Below are 15,742 nucleotides of genomic sequence, written 5' to 3' on the forward strand. Positions count from 1 at the left end.
AATAATAATAATAATAATAATAATAATAATAATAATAATTTATAGCCCAACCAATAACAAGGAATCTGGGTCGGTTACAGCAATAAAAATACAGAGAATACAATATACTAAGATAAGATAAAAGAGAGTGACGGAAGTCACAGAATTCACAGCTAGACCTGATGGAACTGGGTCTCTCTTTTTCACAGCCTTGAGGGGGATGTTGAGGTCGCTCAGACTAACAGCCCAGGCGATTCCAACACCAGCTCCGAAACTAGCTGTGTCAGTTCGGCTAGGGAGTCTGTTAAGTTACGGGGTAGACGGTAGACCAACAGAATCCCCAGACTCTCCCTGGTCTTCAAGCTAAGGTAAATGCACTTGAAGTTGTTTAATGCATGGATAATAATAATAATAATAATAATAATAATAATATTTATTTGTATACCGCCCTATGGCAAACCAATCCGGGCGGCTGACAACAGTAAAATATAAAATATAACAATTAAAACACTTTATCCCTCCCCCCTTAAGACAGTATTAAACAGTATAACATATTAAAAACACAATATCAAAGCATAAAAACAACAATTAAAAACTAAAAACCCTGGTATCCCTCTGTTGATCCTCAACCATCACTAAGATGGGGCCATGGGAGGAATGAGGGAATCAGGGAACCTGGGCCGGGATGGTTAATCTGGAAAGGCCTGCCGGAAGAGATCCGTCTTGACCGCTTTTTTAAAGCTGTCTAATGATGTTATCTGACGGATCTCATCCGGCAGGTTGTTCCAGAGTTTGGGGGCGACAGCAGAGAACGCCCTCTGGGAGGTCGCCGCAAGCCTAGATTTTAGAGGCTGCAGTAAGTTCCTCCCAGAGGACCGGAGAGCGCGGGGAGGATTGTACAGGAGGAGGCGGTCCCTGAGATAGCTTGGACCCAAGCCATTTAGGGCTTTAAAGGTGATAACCAACACCTTGTACTGGGCCCGGAAGCTGATAGGCAGCCAGTGGAGGGACCTCAAAACCGGAGTAATGTGGTCCCTCCTAGATGTTCCTGAGACAAGCCTGGCTGCCATGTTTTGAACCAGCTGTAATTTCCGAGTCAAGCACAGGGGTAGCCCCATGTAGAGTGCATTACAGAAGTCAAGGCGTGAGGTTACCAGCGCGTGCACAACCGTCTCGAGATCCCTTACTTCCAGAAAAGGGCGCAGCTGACGTATCAGCCGAAGCTGATAACAGGCACTCCTGACCGTCGCATTTACCTGATTTGTCATCAGGAGCAATGAGTCAAGGAGCACCCCCAGACTGTGAACACAGTCGCTGGAGGAGAGTGTGACCCCATCCAGGACTGGAGGTTGCAACCCAATTCTTGGTTTCAGGGCCGCTACCATGAGCACCTCCATCTTGTCTGGATTCAGTTTCAATCTGTTTTTCCTCATCCAGCCCATTACCGCCTGAAGACATTCATTGAGAGAAGAGATGCCATCGGAATTTGAGGCCGATGAACGAGATACGGAGAAATAGATTTGGGTGTCATCAGCGTAGATATCCTGGTAAAGGTGAGATTGGATTATGGCTATGCCCGCCCTCCTACCCGCTTCCCCTTACCTGCTCATTGACAGAGTACCCAGGCAAAAAGGCCTGAGCCCAAGTTGTAGAGCTATCTGCTCCTAGCCAGGTCTCTGTGATACAGGCCAGGTCAGCAGTGTGATCTATCAGTAAGTCATATATGATATGGGACTTATTCTTCACTGACCTGGCATTACATAAGAGCAGATAAGGCATGCTCTTCAGATCTTTTGAGGTAGCAGGGCGAATGGAAGGTGGGATAGATATCAGACATCTAACGCGTCTTCTTCTGTCACGACCTTTTGCCCTGCTAACACCATATCTTCCATTGCCCCGCACAACTTGAACTGCCGCTCCGTGAAAACATCTAACCACTCCCCTGAAACATAAATTGATGGATATATGTATTGGTTGATCTCAAGACCCTCCATCTAACCAACACCACATAGTCCCCTAAGTAGACTAGAGTTGATCTATTTATTTACAGCTTTAGAATGACATGTGATATCAACCTATTCATGTCACAACATTTTGATGTCACTCAGCCATATTGCTTCTTGCCACTTTACTCCAAATAATTAACTGATACTCTTGAACCCTGTCTGGGTTCAGTCAACCAGATAACAATTGATTCCATGAGATAGCTCTGCATAGGATTAATTTTGTCCTGGGTCTAATTCATTATGCATTTCATATTCCAAAATACATGATGAGAACTACAGCTAAGTGAGAATTTAATTTGGTTCAATTTTTTATATGAAATTTCAAATAATCACACTTTCCCTATCAATTTTACCCTAAGACTTTTTTTAGATAACAAATGTAGGAGAAAAAAACTGAAATATTAAGTCATTCTTATTTAGAATACTTTGGAAAAGATTGATGATTTTTTTTTAAAAAAAGGTCTTGATTGGTTTAAATTTAAATAAGAAGAAAACTTCACTATTTTCCCCTCATATTTTGAAGTTACAGCATAAAAGTGACTTCCTCTAGGTAATGAACTATTCCAAATTATATGCAATCTTGTTAAGATTGATCTAATCATTTGTTTTTTGTAACTGAATTTTATTTTATTTAATCACTTATCCAATTCACTGGCATTTTCTTAGTTTATTAACTGTTCAGGTTACAAACAAATTAAATGTATGTAATGAACAATTTTCTCTACGCTTTTTCAGTCAGCCTGAATTGTGGCTGGTAAAATGGTTATATCATTTAGTAAAAAAAAGATTGAAGTCATTTAGACTAATAACACAATAAACTTTTATTTTATAAATATTAGTTATAAATCACAATGTGTGTGTGTGTAACATGTTTAAAATAATCAAGGTGCTTTTTATTTCAAATAAGTTTTGTTTGGTCTTTGGGTCTCAGAAAAGGTTTCTATTAATCATAATGTGTTAAGTATCCATTTAAAGATGGTGAAGTGGTACAATAATGTACCAAATGCAGGGGAAAATTCCTACAAGCCAGGCATATTCCATTGCCAACTTTACATCTTGAAAATAAACCTATGAACTTTAGAGTGTAACTTGATATAATGTGTAGAGTGTAGCATATATGGTATGAGATAAGGCTAGATGTATTATAATGTGTGTATGTATTAACTGAGAACCCAGTGGTATCCAAAGTCTGGGGAAAATACCAAGTACAATGCAAGTAAGAAAAGTGATGTGCCCTATAATAACCTCTAGTGCTATGATATGTGAGTAGATTTTATTACAGATTTTATTGAAGATAATTTCATGTGAAGTGTAACAACTTATGGCAGCCAGTCAAAGACTTCTAGTGTACCACAAAATTTAGATATAAGACTCCAGGTGTACCAAACGTGCTGTTATGCCTAAGATCTCATCAGCAGCTTTGTTTTGGTTATTTTGATTGGATAATTGATAACCTGTGCAAGGATATGGATAGAGGAGCCAAGGTAGAATCAGAATAGATTGGTAGTCTTCAAGATATGAAGAATGCTATCCTTGACAGCTGTGCTGTTTCTGCTAGCCTGACAACTGATAAACTCTCTAGACATGCTGAAAGATAGATCATGCTGGGAAGAGAGTTTTTTTATTTTTTAAAAAATTCATTTGAGGCTATGCTGAAATAGATATAGGTCTCATATGAGAGCACTGGATGCCGTTAGGGTGCTTATGAGTGTAACAGATGCATGTTGTTGAGATTTAACAACACTCAAGGAGATTATATTTTGAATGCCTGCATGATCACAGAAGCCTATTTAGAAATATGTAGTATCTGCAATGGATGAGATTGTATTCTTGATGGAGAGACAGTTAGAACTGATACAGGGACAGAATTCTGTGCAAGTGAAAGCATTTATAAAATGTCTGTATAATGTCTTAACAGATACTATGGAAAATCTGAAATAACCTGGTGGTGGAGGTGGTGCTGCTGCTGATTGATATATGACTAAATATATTGTTAAGGTTGTAATGTTCCACTGTGCGAAAACCATTACAAAGCCTTTCAAAGAGAGATAAAAGTTCAGTCCTTGTAAAAGTGTAATATTTTAATGGCCACATTATTGTCTTGGAAAGCTGCCAGCAGCCCATAGCAATGGGGCTACAGAGTCTTTGGTTGTAAAGTGACAACCAGGCAAAGGAGAAACAAGAACATAGTGTCTGAAAGAATCCAAAGTCTACAGCAATGGTTCCCAAACTGTATTCAAGAGATTTTTTTGACTTCAGCTCCCAGAATCCCAGACTATTGGCCAACATGGCTCAGGCTTATGGGAGCTTAAATTCAAAATTTCTTAAAGGGCAGAGTCTGGGGACCACTGGTCTAGAGTATCAGAAGGCCAAGAAATCAGAGCATACAAAGAGTTCAGAATAGCAGAAAGCAGGGTCATCAGGGTTTGAGCAAGCACAATCGTTAGGTAGTCCAAGTGTCTGGGGTTTCAGTATGACAGTTTTCTGCAAGAACACCTGAAATTTCCCAGCCACTTTTGTTTTGTGTATATATGAAATATTCACATTTTTCTATGTACACCTTGAACTTTATCTACTAATGTGCAGATTCCAGGATATCATATTTGTCCAGTCTGTACTTAGCCTGGGAGTGAGGACTAGGAGGAATCTGCTAAAAAATGTCCACCAAGAGAAATTTCTTAAACATCCCCAGCCGAGAGAATTATAATGTTATGAAGGTGCTACACACACACACTTCACAGCATTATAATTGTTCCAGTCTCAAGCTAAATATAAAGTTGTTAACTTCAGATGCAGACTTTATTTAACAAGATGTTAGATAAGCCAGGCTTTGTGCTAAACAATTGCATTGTAGGTTGATGACTGCAAGTGAGATTTAGTACAGGTCTAACACTATGGCATAAAGGCTACCTGAAAACAGTCGCAGTACAGAAATTGTGTTCCTCTAGCTGATTACCAGTAAGAACAAAGAACAATCGTAAAGCTTCCCACAATGCAATAGACAGCTGACTTCAATGTAATTCTAAGATAAATTGGTCTCCACAGTGTGCAATGTATTGCACCTGAAGTGAGTTCTCCTTCCAATAAAGCAGCTAAATTCTTTCTTCCAATTGCAAAACCAAATAAAAACTTCCTTTTACTGTTTTATTGTGATAGGTTTTGCTATATTGTTAGCTTTTGTTCTACAGATCATGTATAAAAATAGATGCGCAATTTTCTAATAGGCACTTCCAGTAATAGACTGAGGTTACAGTCCTTTAGGCACTTCCCTGGGAATACGCTCCATTGAAGGCAATTGGATTTACTTTTGAGCAAGAATATACAGGATTGCTTTGTGATGTTAATAGGAAAATAGTGGATCTTTTCAAAATGCAAATGTGTCATTTCCACTAATGTTCACCAGGTGCCCTTTTTGGAAAATGTAAATTATATTATATTTTTTTAAAAAATAAAAATAAAAAGTAACCTTGCTGGTCCATGAGAACAAAGAAATGCAAACTCCTCCACTGAGACAAACTTTTATTGGGATGAGCAAAGCTGCAACAAAACATATGCAAGTTTTTGAGTCTTCCAGAAGCCTGCATTAGACAGTACATATGTGTGCGTGCATGCACACACACAAATACTTGAAAATACAAAAAGGAAAAAAAAAGGAAAGGAAAGGAAAAGTAGAGAACAAAGAAAACAAATAGCCTGAGACCTTCAGTTGAGCTTGCAAGCTGAACAACTCACAGGACAGTGTTTAAGGTATGGGTCACATCTAGCAATGCATTCTGGAAACAGTCTCTTTCTAGGAGAGACTGAGGCAATGGGCAGTTCTCTGATTTACAGCAACTTTCTTTCTAGCAGGTTTCCATGCTAACCTGGAACATCTACTGCCTTCCTGAGGCTCAGGTGCAGTAATTACACAGGCCTGCAAAAACAGTATGCTGGTTTGATAGGAATGTGATATTCTGAATCCAAAAATGACCTCATATTTGTGTTCAGAGGTTTGTTTGTTTTTTAAAAAAAAAATAACATTTCTGTGTTGTAGTATGTGACTGAATGAAATGATCCTGCAGAGACGTATTCTGCAAAGAGGAAAGAAAGGGGTTTAAGTCTTCTAACAGACTTTCAAAACACTTTAATTTGCTGATATAAAACACAAAAATCTATTGAAAAGCACTAAAAGAAATTGTGATGGAATATCAGCATCCACACTTAACCAAAGCTGAGTAACAAATAACTTGATAAAAATATGAAATTAGTGAAAGGACTGTGTGGGGTTCAACATTTTTATTGTGTTTTTTTAATTCAGCATCCAAAGAGACATTAAAAACAGATAAAATAGTGGAGTGGGGAGTGAATCTTATTGCAGGCCTGTGTTACTAAAGCCTTGAAAGAGAAGTATGGCTCCAGGCTAAGCAGTCAAAACTTCACAGTATATTGCCCTTGTGTAACTCATGTCTAGTAAAATCTTCAAAAGAAAGGTAAGTTGCCTTAACATGGCTCCAGGCTAAAACAGTCAACCTTTCACAGCTTGTTACCCTTGCATGGGTCATGTCTAGCAATTAAAAACTTTTTAAAAGTGTGTTGTTGTGCCAGGGCTGCAGGGTGAACCATTCAGACCTTCCCAATATGTTTACTCCCATGGCTTAAGAGAAAAGTACACAGATCAGACAGATGCTCTATCAAAAGAAAGAACTAGTGCATCAGTTCCCCTGCAGAGACTGACCAGCATAGTGGAGGCTAAGGATAATAGCTTTACATTGTGGCCCTTTCTCCAAACCACAGATAATTCAAATTTGTGTTTCTGTCAGAGAAAAAGAAGCAGCCATTTTTCTCTTTCCAGCTTGGTGACATAGTTGACTTGACTACTTCCTTAGATTAGTGGTGTTCTCTCTATCTTGATTGCCTTCAACAATCCCCAAAAACATAAATAAAAGTATTTGTAAAGCTTTGTTTAACCTCACACATCAGCAACAGGTCATAAAAACATTTAATTCCAATGCTACTATGGGTCCCCTTTCCCTGTTACCCATCACAACCAGTTCAATAAAGCTGCACTGTCAAATACACTGAACTATGGGATCTGTCCAGCTTTACTTTGCAAATGTCCAACCCTACCAGAAAGCAAATATTGGATGTGCACAGTTAAATAAAAGGGAAAGATGTTCAAGATTATATTGGTTGGGTCTGGTCACTTTTTCTTTCTTTCTTGTTGGGGAAACATATCCCATACTACTTGATAATTTTTGACAAGGTATCCTGTCCTATACTTGAGATACATTTTCTTGTCAAGGATGAAAATAACTGTAATGTTTTTATTCCCTTACTTAGGACCTGAGCCCTTTAAGGATCATCTTCTGTACCTCCCAATATCTCTTTTTCAGTAGTGCTTTGTGTATCCTCATTGATTCTAGTTTCACTGCAGAATTAATGCTATTTGATACTGCTTTAACTGCCATGGCTCAATGCCATGGAATTCTGGGATTTGCAGTTTTGTGCAATATTTAGCCTTGAAAGCTCTGACACCATAACAAACTACAAATAGCAAGATTCCATATGATGGAACCATGACCGTTAAAGTGTGCCAAACTACATTAATTCTGCAGTGTTGCAGCAGCTACTGTGGCATAATCTAGTCTATGGAATGTCCAATCCTGGAATATCCAACTGGTCCCAATATTGCCACACATAAACAGTGGGGAAAATATATAATTTCCCAAAAATCAATTAGAATCAACATATTGTAATGATTATTGATGTTCTTTTTAACTTACTTTATAAATTTTATGGTTCATAATACCACATATATAATAAATATTATCATTATTAGTTTTTTGTGGGGTTTTCGGGCTATGTGGCCATGTTCTAGAAGAGTTTCTTCCTGATGTTTCGCCAGCATCTGTGGCTGGCATCTTCAGAGAATGCTGATGTAATTGTCATTATTTCCCCCTTCTCTCCCTCCTCCCTCTCTAATGGCTATGACCAAATAAATTAGAACCCATTACCCATAATGTGTAATACCTTATTAATAATTCGTCTAACTTCATCTTACCCCCTTTCAGCTTTAACTTTCTCAATGCAACAACTGCCCTTTCAGTTTGTTGACTGCTCTTGATGTTACTGTGTTGAAACTACATTTTTAAAAAATTTATTTAGAGTTAAATAATGTTGTTTTGATGCTGTGGATTATAGTCTGCATTAATTGGCTTATAGTCTGCATTAATTGTTTTAATAACTTTGGTTACTTTGATTTCATACAGTGATTAACCATGGTGGTTTTTAGGAAGTGAACAAAATAAAAGGAAATTTAATATCATTATCTTTAATGAAAGATAAGCTCTTGCAGTTTCTGCATCACAACCACTGTTGAATACTATGCAAGTATTTTGTATAGTCTTGCCCCTGTAACCAGTAGTAAGACTGCTAAAAGATGTTATTTTAAAGGATACTGATCACACATCACATTCTGACAAAACTGTGAAGGCACTAAATATGATTTTTTAAAGGATATGTTCACAATAGCTACAGAGGAAAGTAAACAAAAACCAAAACAAAACAAATAGATGTAATGAGGATTTTTATTCAGAAAAAAACCCTGTGTTCTATTTTTGTCCAGGGCTGACACAATCTTGTAATAATTTGCATCCTTCAGTGTATTCCTGGTTTGTTGAAAAGCTTGACTGCAGGCTGAAGCAGATTATTATATTAAAATGTTAAAATTCACCTCATTACCCAGCATACTTACTTCAATTATTCATCCCATTAACCTGAGGCTAAAGATGCTGTATATGATACCTGCTCCTCAAGAGGTTAATCTCTGTGGATCTCTTTCAAGGTTAAAAGACTTGTAATGGGCTCTTTTGCAGCATTGCAGCTTAGAGCTCTCATGTAGGCTTCTGGTATATAACTGAAGAACTGAATGTATAACATATATTAGCAATCCCCATTCTTTAAAGGATTTCCCCCCCGCCCAAAAGATCTGTTGATATTCATCAGAGAAATAAAAATGGCTTGTACTGCATAGAAGTGTCTAGATTTTGTGACTCTAATAGAGGGTGACCAAGAATATCACTGGTCTGGAAACCAAGCCTAATGATGATGAACAATTTAGGGTGTCATGTCTGTTTAGCTTAGCGAAGAGAACACTGGGAGCCTACATGGTAGTCATATTTAAATATCTGAAGAGATGCAATGTAGAAGATGCTGTGCAGATTGTTTTCTGCTGAATATGGCAATTCTTTTCTGCTGCTCATGAACTAGATCATGAACTAATGGATTCAAATTACAAGAAAAGATATTCCACCTAAGCATTAGGATTAAGACTGCTTGGCAATGGGATAGACTGCCTTGGAGGGTGATGAACTATCTTTCTTGAGAGGTTTTAAACAGAGATTGGATGGTCATGTCTGCTGCTACTCTGCAGAATTAACGTAATTTGACACTGCTTTTCCTGTCATGGCTCTATCCTATGAAATCCTAGGATTTTTTTAGTTTGTTGTGGCACCAGACCTCTGTAACAGAGAAGGCTAAATAGCTCACAAAACTACAAATCCCAGAATTCCATAGCATTGAACCATGGTAGTTAAAGTGATGGCAAACTGCATTAATTCTGCAGTGTAGATGCAGGCCAGATATGTTTTTTTTCCCCCTCCTAAAAAGTTCCTTAAAGTGTACTGTTCCCTTCCACCTTGTTTTATGACAAAAAAAAAGGGGGGGGGGCAAAAAGGAGGAGGAAGAGAAGGATAAGTGGTTTTACAAAATTGGGTTTCATATTTTTTTTTTTTAATGTTTCCTGTGGATGGATTCTGATTTTTAAAATACATTTTCTGGGACTTGAACACATGATAGGTCCCAAGGATCAAAAACTGGCCCAGAGCTCCAGAGGTTGTCCATCACTGATTTTAAATTATAAATGCTTTATGTTTTTCTCAAGCTGTCTTCAGGTTTTGACACTATTGGAGCAATGTGAGAAGAAAATATTTGGCAATTGGCTAGTTCCTTGCCTAAGAAATCCCTGTGGAATCCATGGCACATTCAGATACATGGCTTTGCTAATGTAATGTAACAGTTGGTCACTGAAAGAACATAATACCTCAGACATGTGGAAAAGACAAGCAAACATGTCAATTGAAATTCAGGCAAAATATTTAATAGAGGCCTAGTAAAAATTAATGATTGAGGCCAGAATCCTGTATGGCAGTTATAAATTCATATTCTACACTTGTGCTGTTGTATAGTTTAAGTATCATGTAAGGAATTACGTAGTGGCCGTTTCTGGTGGAAATTTACAAGGTAAAAGCTGCTGCAATCCAAGGGGACTCTGTTCCTCTGGTACTCAGGAAGCAGCTGGCTGATGGTCTCCCACCACCACACACCAGGAGCAGTCTTTGGCATGAAGGGACATTGCAACAGTGATCCTGTTTTGACTGGGACACTGGAGATTGCTCGTGGAAGTGGGACTGCTTCACAAGTAGCAGGAGAACAGTCCTCTAAGTCTGTAGTTTGCAGTGGCTGCTTCCTGGCAAGTGGGGATTGTGCCAGGATTCACTGCATATTACTGCAGCTAAGGTGTTTATGCATCTATAAATCCCACACTGAAGTCTGACTAGGAGAAGAATACCTTCAGTTTGATTTTGAAATGCATTGACACAAATAAAAACAAGTGTTTTTAATAGTTCAAATGCTTAGTTCATATCACAGCTTTCTCCATCTAGTGCCTTCCAATTGTGTTTCACTTCCAACAACCATATGTGTTGGCCAACAACTCTCTTCATTCCCAAAAAGCATGCCTGTTGGTCATGCTGGCTATGGATGGTGGGAGTTAAAGTCCATCACATCTGGATGGTCTAGGTTACAGATGGCTACCACACTGATTAAATCATTGCACACTAGGCAGATTTTTGGATTGTAAATGAATGAATGAGTCCAGCTAATTATGGTGTGAGTAACATCACTATTCAGAAAAGAAATCATAGAATACATTTGAGGAACATGAAAAATTAGAATGGAGAACTGTGCTTTCAGGCTTCACATTAATCTTCAGAAAAAGTGAAACTTTCATTCTGTAGTTTAAGAAACTCTTTTCAGGATAGTCTTGGATGAATTATACATTGTCATGAAATGATGGCCTAATTATTTTCATGTAATATTAGTGTTTTGGAAATTGCAGTAGCAGCAAAACTTTGCATTATTGCTTGAAGGCCTGTCTACTTAAAACCATTTTTAAAAAAAGAAATAATAAAAAAAACTGAAGAGCTGGTTAAAATTCATTTTGGAATAATTTTTATGTGGGATGGACTTTTTTTTGTTCAGAATTCAGTTGAATCTCAAAAAAGAGGAGAACCTGTATTGATAACCTAGAGACTTTGAACAGGGATGCTGTACCACATTGTTTGCATAACAAGTCACATATTAATGCTATTTAATATTAGAAGAATTTTGAATACATACGCCCTTCCCCTTCTTTTTAGTGACAAAGACTGACCCTACCATTAGGATGTATAAATAATCTGCCCCAGTGGCAGATACTGGAGGGCAGGAAAGTCATATAATTTCCTTTCTGTCTCTAATCACCATTAGGTATGGTAGAAGAAGATGTTCTACCATGGGTATTGGTCTCTATCCCATGGTGAGCAGTTAGATTCTGCATTTCCATTTTTAAAAAAAAAAAAAAAACCAAACAAACGGTATTTGTCACAAAATTCAAATGTGAGAGAAATTTGTTGCTGCTATTGCAAATTTTGAAACACTAATATTACTTAAAAATAATTGGGCCATCATTTGTCTATCCCATCTATATCAGCTTGATTTTGTTTATAGCACTGGAAGTGTTTGCCTCAAAAAGCAAAATGGTTGATTAACGTCAGTATACAGATAATGTTTCCAGTAGAAAAGATGGAATTAATGTGTTGTACTGAACTGTGCTGAGAAGAGGTTCATTCACTTGTCATATAGCATGTTGTTGTTATTGTTGTTTTGTTGTTGTTGCTGCTGCTGCTGTTGCTGTGCTCCTTCAAGCGATTTCTGACTTAATGGTGACCCTAATGGTGAATCTATCATGTGGTTTTCAGAGGCTCCAGGGGCTCCAGAATCATAATCCAATGCTTTTAAACTACTACACCACATTGACTCTCAATGGCGGGATACAGGCTGCCCCTTTGGGCAGGGGCGGCCCTTTCCCAATGGATCGGTGCCTCAGCTGCCACAGCGGCAGCCCCAGAGGCCCCAATCCCCCGCTTTTCCTGGCCTCGGGGAAGCGGCAAAAAGCCGCTTCCCCGTGGCCTGGAAAGAGGTGTCCTTGGGGCTTCATTCCCCAAGGACACTCCGACAGTGGCGGGGAAAGGGAGAAAGGGGCTGCTCAGGCCCTTTCTCTTTGTATCGCTGGCGTGGCCATTTAAAGGCCACACCAGTGATATGCACGGCCGAAGAAGCTCCGAAATGGAGCTCCTTCTGGAGCAGCTGAAAGGGCGCCACAAGTGCCCTCCAGCGGTGTCAGGACATCACGTATGCGCCATGCCATTTGGCTGCGGTGTGGCTGTGACCTCATAATGGTGGCGCCCATGTAGAAAGGGTGCCACCATTACAACCTACTAGGGTTGCGAAGCGTCTGGAAAGGACGCCCTGAGGCAACTCTAGTATGTATCCAGGCCGGTGCTTTGCGCTGGTCTGGATACCACCAATGTTAGACTTAATTGACTGTCCATGAAACAAAGATTTGTATTCTTTTTTCTCCCCCCCCCCCTTATTTTTTCCGGGGTGAGAGTAAAAGGTATTGTTCAAAGAGTAGGCAAAAAATTTTTAGGTCACAACTCTATATTATTTTACTTCAGAATAAGCCCATAAAATCCAGTGGGACTTTAAATAGTAGAGAATTCTTTCCCAGCCAAAAGGCTGAGAAGCAATTTTATTTTTATATTTGGTCTATGACTGTAAATGAATGAATGAATTCTAAGTAGATATGTATTATAGTGTTATGTTCCTTGTTTTGTCCATGTTCCAGAGAACTTCAACTGGGGGCTCTGTGGACTAGCTGCATGTTTACTCCTAAAGAACTGGAGCCTAGTATGCAGCTAGGTCACCTATTTGACTGCCTGACCCAGGTCCTTGCTAGTTTTCACACCGGAACATCTAAAATCATAGGCAGAAAGCCAAAGTTGCATTGGCATTGCAGATCCAGCATGGTTGATCTTCTTGCTCATTCCAGAACATAACCTTCATTATGAATGCTTAGAAAACTGGCTCTCAAGGGCTTTCCAGCATCCAAAGAAGTTTGCAAAGGGTACAAAATAGCTGCAGTGGGGGGAAGGGCATTGCTCTCCTTCAATGCTGCTGATGAAAGTAGTCCCATCAACAGATGTTACCCATAGAATGTTGACCATCATCAAGGATACTTACTTAGTAAAGAACATTGTTCATGTGTTCATGTTGCATAACAGCAAGCAAAACAATTGGCTATTTGAGCTGCTGCGCCACAGCAGAATTAATGCAGTTTGACACCACTTTAATTATCATGTCTCCATGCTATGGAATGTTAGGACATGCAGTTTATTGTGGCACCAGAATTCTATGACAGAGAAATGTTTTTTTAAAAAATACAAATCTCATAATTCCATAGTATTGAGCCATGGCAGTTAAAGTGGCGTGAAACTGTATTAATTCTGCAATGTAGATTCAGCCAGAGTCATTGGAAGAAACTTCACAAATGCAAAGCTATTTATGATTTTCCACAAAATGATTAATCAGTTGATTCTGTCACATACAGTCCACCCTCCATATCCACAGACTTGCCATGTGTGGATTTGGGCATTCACACATGGCAAACCTATGGGAGGAGGATGGTGGTGGAGGAGGAAGGACAAGTGTCGGCAACAGAGGGGGGAAGAGGAGGAGGAAAAAAGAGAAGGGAAAAAGAGGAAGAGCCCTGGCAATGGGAGGGGGAAAGAAGAGAAGAGGAGGAAGAAAAGGTAGTCCCCTGCTGCTTGCCATGGTGAGAGCAGCGAGGCTGGCTTCAAGAGAGGCAGAGGGCAAAGTGCCATTGTCCTTAATGGTGGTGCAGCCGCATGGCTGTGCCACTATTGAGTGCTATGGGACTTGAGCATCCTTTGATTTTGGTATCCGTAGGAGATCTGGAACAGATCCCCTGCAGATACTGAGGGCCCACTGTGTATATTTTTCTAAACATCCATTTCATCCTTTGTTTCTGCTTTTAGGGTTGCCAACTGGAAAGAAAAATAAATAAATGTCTGGGCCATAGTTGTTTGTTTAAAGGTTACTTGATATGTTGAAATGACCAGGAAAAGTTTTAAAGCATAATCATCACCTCCTAATTGCTATGGATCATTCAGCTGTTAAAGGCTCAGCTAGAGTTGCCAATTCAAAAATTGCCAAACTGCATTTTCTCCTTCTTTCTTATTCTTCTATATCAATCCAGCCATAACTGAAAATGACACATGACAGTAGGAATATAAAATCCTTTCTAAGTATTTTTTTTCAAGTAAGATTGCTCTACTTTTCTGTGGAGTGTACAAACATATAAGGTAGCTCTATGTGATAGAGGACTCTTCTGCTTTAATAGCTGTCTTTCATCAGGCCAAGCTACAGATTTTTAAATACTGTCTTCTGCAAAACTCTTATCAGTACAGGAACTTTGTCCAGTTTTGCATCTCAGTACCCTATAGCTATGAGTGTTTAGGGTTGTTTTATGTTCTGGTGGTTTTGCAATTCATGAGGACATTTTGTTTATTTTTCACTTTATCTCCATCTTAATTAGGAATGCACAAGAGTTGGACAGAGTTTGACTCACTATTGATTACATGGAACAACTGACCAAAAGCATGCTCTCTGAGCTTCTCTTCCTTGAATTCTAAGTACTCTAAATAAGATGTCATCCAATAATTATGTACCCTTGTTTCTCTTCTGTTCAAAGATGTCATCCAACAAATACATACCCCTGCTTCTCTTCTCTTCACCAGACCTTCCACCATGCAAACAAAAACCACCATACTGTTCGTTCTAAGGGCAGAAATATGAGTGGAGGCTGTGAAAAACTCACAGAGGCAAAATAGATTCTGTCCTTCCTTCTTCCCCTCCCCTCAATAATCTCCAGTGTAACCTAGAGTGAAAATGGGAAGAATGAACTTTAGGCCTAGTCATCTGAGAGCTGTCAAGACCTAAAGGGAATACAGAAAGCCCTTGGTATATCCACTGGGTTTTGGTATCCTTATGAATACCAAAATCCATAGATGCTCAAGTCCCATTATATATAATAACATAGTAAAATGATGTCCCTTAATAAAATCAATGTTTGCTTTATGCAATATTCTCAAGCCACGGATGGTTAAGCCCATGGATGCAGAATCTGTGGATAAGGGAGCCGACTGTACAGATGAAGTTTCATCTGCTCAAGTAGTTGTGTGGTGCTGGTGTGAATTGGCTTTTCTATCCATTTTTCATTTGAAAGATTCTCCACCAGTGACTCTATCTACTATTATTACTGCAGTAACTGTACAACTACAGTAGCTTTTTGCCACATTTAGTCTGGCTCTTCATCAAAATCCTGTCTGACAAGTGAGACCCTACCCAAAGCAGTACTATCAGCAAGAGCGAATCTTGCTTCATATGAGCACAAAATCCCATCACTGCATAAAAATAGTGCCATAGTGGGACACAGGCAGGGAGAGAATCATAAAACTAAATAGGTCAGTTGATACTGATGTTTGGATATTTTACTGTCCTGGAAGTTTAAACATCCATCTTGAATAAATATGTTT

At 38.9% G+C, this 15,742-nt stretch overlaps 1 long non-coding RNA gene across 1 annotated transcript in view; it reads left to right on the forward strand.

Moving 5' to 3' along the window:
• The first annotated feature begins 1,476 nt into the window (after positions 1–1,476).
• The window catches only part of LOC149319375 (uncharacterized), a 59,003-nt gene continuing 44,737 nt past the window's right edge, over positions 1,477–15,742 (forward strand). The window contains exon 1 of the long non-coding RNA XR_016279856.1: positions 1,477–1,532. This is a non-coding gene — a long non-coding RNA (uncharacterized LOC149319375). The remainder of the gene's footprint in view (positions 1,533–15,742) is intronic.

The sequence above is a fragment of the Sceloporus occidentalis genome, unplaced genomic scaffold, assembly GCF_023333645.1.
Source record: "Sceloporus occidentalis isolate IW3139 unplaced genomic scaffold, rSceOcc1.0.p SCAF_2, whole genome shotgun sequence".
Lineage (NCBI taxonomy): Eukaryota > Metazoa > Chordata > Lepidosauria > Squamata > Phrynosomatidae > Sceloporus > Sceloporus occidentalis.